General features: G+C 51.8%; 1 non-coding gene across 1 annotated transcript; it reads left to right on the top strand.

The window, feature by feature from the left end:
* The first annotated feature begins 3,798 nt into the window (after nt 1-3,798).
* On the top strand, nt 3,799-3,901 carry LOC114613994. Its single transcript, XR_003710247.1, has one exon. It is a non-coding gene; the product is annotated as a U6 spliceosomal RNA (small nuclear RNA).
* Nucleotides 3,902-4,138: the final 237 nt, after the last annotated feature.

Below are 4,138 nucleotides of genomic sequence, written 5' to 3'. Positions count from 1 at the left end.
GCTAGCTGCGGGCGGCGCGGATGGCGGGCGGCGCGGGCTGGGCGGGCGCCCCCGCGGCTCTGCTGCGCTCAGTGCGCCGCCTGCGCGAAGTGTTCGAGGTGTGCGGCCGCGACCCCGACGGCTTTCTACGCGTGGAGCGCGTCGCGGCGCTCGGCCTGCGCTTCGGGCAAGGCGAGGAGGTAAGGAGCTCGGGCGCGTCCCCAGGCCGGGGAAACCGCAGGGACCCCGCGCGATCACATTCCGGGCCTCTGTGTGTCACATGGCACGCCCGCGGTGGCCGGCCAGCCCACCTGCCGTTCCCTCTGGTCCGTCTCCAATCCTCCTTGTTGTCCGGGGAGGGGAAAGGGTGCTCTTAAAATCCTGCCTCTGAACACCCCCTCCTACACACAACCAAGTCACAGGGGTATGTGTGCAACGCGCCAGGCCTACGGGTGGGTGACAGGGATAAGCAGAGATGTTCTGCAGTCTCTGGTCCTTGGCTGCACCTACCCAACCTAGAAAAGAGAGGATGTCTGCTCCAGGCCACCCTGGATTCTGGTCCAGTTTCTGGTGACCTCCTACTCAAGCTAGATGGGCAGGCCTAGCTGGCAACGGACTGTGCTGGCTGCAGAGGGCCAAGCAGGACCAAGCCGGGAGTAGTTAGCTGAGCCTCTGGTGTTGCTGTTGGGTCGCATGGGTGGAAGAGAGCAGAATTGTGGGGACTGTGAGCCAATCTAAAACAGCAGGCTCTGAACTGGCAGTGCGTGATGAATAACTATGCATTGGGCTAGTGTCCTCTTGCCATCCTCACAGGGGCTAGTATCTGTGTCTGAGGGAAGGACAGGACACCGTGTTAATGCAACCCTGCAGTGTTTAGCATCTCTGGATTCAGAAGCCCTGGCTGAGCTTTGGGTTTCTAAGGTCGTCTGAGACCCCAGGTCCTATGTGGGGAGCTCTGGGGCCTTGGTCTCAACTGTTGTACTGGATGGCATTCTGTTTCCAGGACAGGTCAGGATGGCAATTTAGAACATGAGCTATGACCAGCTGAGCTGGTGTCTTCTAATCACCTGACAAGTGGGAGGTAATAACAACCCCTTTCTAGGTGGCTGGGCACTCGCCAGAACTTGGAAATCCCTGAGAGCAGGAGGTGGAGGAGGAGGGAGGCAGGAGGCAGGTGTCAGGTGTGAGGACTCTGATCCCCAACCCCAGGCAGCTTACTACTGCAGTTCTCCTTCAAGCCTGTTCTGTATCTCTTCTCTGGTTTACTCGGGAGCATCTCTCGCTGCTACCTCAGTCTTTCTTCTACAGAGGATGCCAGCGTCCCTCTTCTTGGCCAACGTCTCCTACCTGAGCAGGCTGAGGAGCCCCTAGCACAGGAGGCTGAAGGCTGCAGATGTGGAAAATCCCCCTTGCTTTGGGCTAAAACCTGGAATCCAGAATCAGAAAACCTCAGGCATGGGAATGGCCTCACTGGGACCTCTGGCAGAAGGCGAGCCCTTTAATGGTGTCCCTAGGCTGGACAAACACCTCCCACCGTTAGATCCTCTCCCCTTTATACTCCACACACAAACCAGCTTGTCACTGAGTCATCCTGGTTCTGCATAGGGACCTACCTGGGTTTCCCTTCTGTACTGTAGTCTTTAAACATTTGAAAACATCACTCCTCTTCCCGTGTCCCTTCCCACCCTTTCACCCCTGTCTGGAGCGCCAAGCCATCTATCAGGAGCTGGACTCCTACAGAGGCCACTAGTGAACTGCTAGACTGTCTTCTTAGCATTAGAGGGGCTAGACCTGAGTAACATAGACACATGGGGTGGGGCTACCTTTTCAGTGGTCCTACACACTCTCTTCTCTTACCAAGTTCCTGGCCACTAAAACCTTTGGAGATCTGTTTGGAAAACTTCTGCCTAGGCAGAGACCCTCCACTCTGAGGCTGGCCAGTGAGCCCTGTATCATAGCAGGAGTCTCTGTGGACTACAGCAGGTTGCAAATGTGGACAGTCAAAAATAGATCTGTTATATTTCTGTCCCCCAGGGAGGTGACACTCTGGTCACCTCCTTCACAAGCCGCTCCTGTGCTTATATGTAGCTTTCTACATGAAATGAGATCATACTGCACCATGTATTCTAACCTGGTGCACCCGCCACCACACACACCCAGAAATGATTCTCATGTTCGACCTTATATAAGCTGTCATCAAGTTTATTATGCAGACCTGTTACACATTTCTCTACTTGGCCCCAAAATGTCCACTTCTGATGTTTTTTGTTTTGTTTTAAGCTTGATGTCTCTCTCTCTAGGACTGTGCAGCACACCTGTTCCGTGTGACTCTGGCAGTGTGACCCTGGCATAGTCCCCTCCAGTATTCTGACTTGTTAATGAGGTCAGACTGGTCGTCTCTCATTTGTTTTTTAAATCTAAGCCGGTGGCTCGTTCCTTGCTCCTACTCAGTCTGATCTTGTTTCCTCCTGAGACCCTCTGGTCTGGCCCACAGCGCTGTCTGCAGCAGCTGCTGCTGTCTGTGTGGGGATTCTGGGGCTGAGGGGAGAGGATGCAGGACCACGGACAGGGCCTGAGGCTCAAAGGGTCTGCTCTGCTGTTTCCATACCGAGGCCTGTGGAATCCTGTCAAATTCACAAATACTCTGTAGCACTGTTCCTTGTAGATGGGGTTCGCTTCACAAGTGCTGTGGGCTCTGACTGTTTCTGTTGTTTGTTTACACATCTGCTTGTGACATTGATTCCCCAACCCACTGGTGCTCCTGATGACGATCGACCATTAGTCAGACATGAGATTTGATATCTACACTTTACCAGCTGCCTTGGCATACCATGGAGCCTGGGATCAGTCACAGTAGGTCTTAGAGACTGAAATACCCTTGAGAGTATTGAGTAGACTCTCAAGTAGTAATGCAAAAATCCCCTACACAGGAGAAACTCAGGGGCTGAGGATGCAGTGAGTGCTAGCCTGCTTTCCTAGCACTTGTGAACCCTGGATTTGATTCTCAAAACTACATTTTTTTAAAAAAAGAAAAAAGATATAGCTATACACGATTGAGCCCGTCAAAATCCTGTCATGGTGTGGGGAGGGATGCACGGGGCCCTAGCCCTCCATGAACATTTTTAGGCAGTTAATAGTAGCCGTGGGGGAGGGGCTCATGGGGACTTGTCCCTCTCTAAGGGCCTACAGGCAGTTAATGGTTGCTGAGGGAGGAAGAGCCGGTTGCTTTAATGCTGTAGCTGCTGGTGAGGTGGCCATGCTTCTGTAAATAAAACCTCTCACCCATGTTCCTGTGAGCATCCCTAATGGAGTTCATTGAGTCATTCTGACGGGGAGGGGCAGGCAGCGAGTAAATGAAAGAGGAGTGTTGGTGGTTGGCTAGAAAGAGGAGTGTTGGTGGTGGGAGGGCAGGAGAGGTTAGTGGAGGTTGAAAGTGATCAGCGGACATTCCACACATGCACAAAAGTGATGTAATGAATCTCATTATTGTGCCTATTAATACAGACTAATTAAAAACAAACAGAATTTCAGAGGGAGACACAGCATCATACACCTGTAGGGGCACTTGGGAGGTAGAGACAGAAGGATCAGAAGTTCGAGGCTGGAGCCTGGAAGATGGCCCAGCAGAGACAAGCTTGTCACAAAAGCCTGGTAACCTGGGTTGAGTCTCCCAGAGACCTTACTCCTGGAAGCTGTCCTCTGAACTCCACATGTGCACGGTGGCACCTGTGTGTTCCCACACGCATCACAAAGAAAAGAAATAACAACGCCATCCTTTGTTACAAAGGGAGTTTGAGGCTAGCTTGGGATTCACAAGACCCTGACTCAATAAATAAATAAATAAATTTTAACTATACAGAGAAGATTAACACAGCCCCTGTGTGAGGCTGAGATTCAACTTCATGCTATATTCCATATTTAAGATAAATAAATCTGTAATTTGTATGAGATAATTCCAAAGAGGGGAAGCCTGTCTCCCCCCACCCCTTAAGTATGAGTTACTTTATGACTTTCTCAGAGTCCAGTAGGAGAAGAGGTGAAAGGACAACTTGACAGTGAAGAAAACTGACAAATGCCACCCCAGAATGCCACCAGGGTCAACGCCAGACCTCAGTGTGATGGGAGAGTGTGTTTCCCCCCAGCGCACAGCTATGGTGTA

This window comes from Grammomys surdaster, unplaced genomic scaffold (assembly GCF_004785775.1).
Source record: "Grammomys surdaster isolate TR1022 unplaced genomic scaffold, NIH_TR_1.0 126278, whole genome shotgun sequence".
In the NCBI taxonomy this organism is placed as follows: domain Eukaryota; kingdom Metazoa; phylum Chordata; class Mammalia; order Rodentia; family Muridae; genus Grammomys; species Grammomys surdaster.
This window is presented reverse-complemented; position numbering and strand designations above follow the sequence as displayed.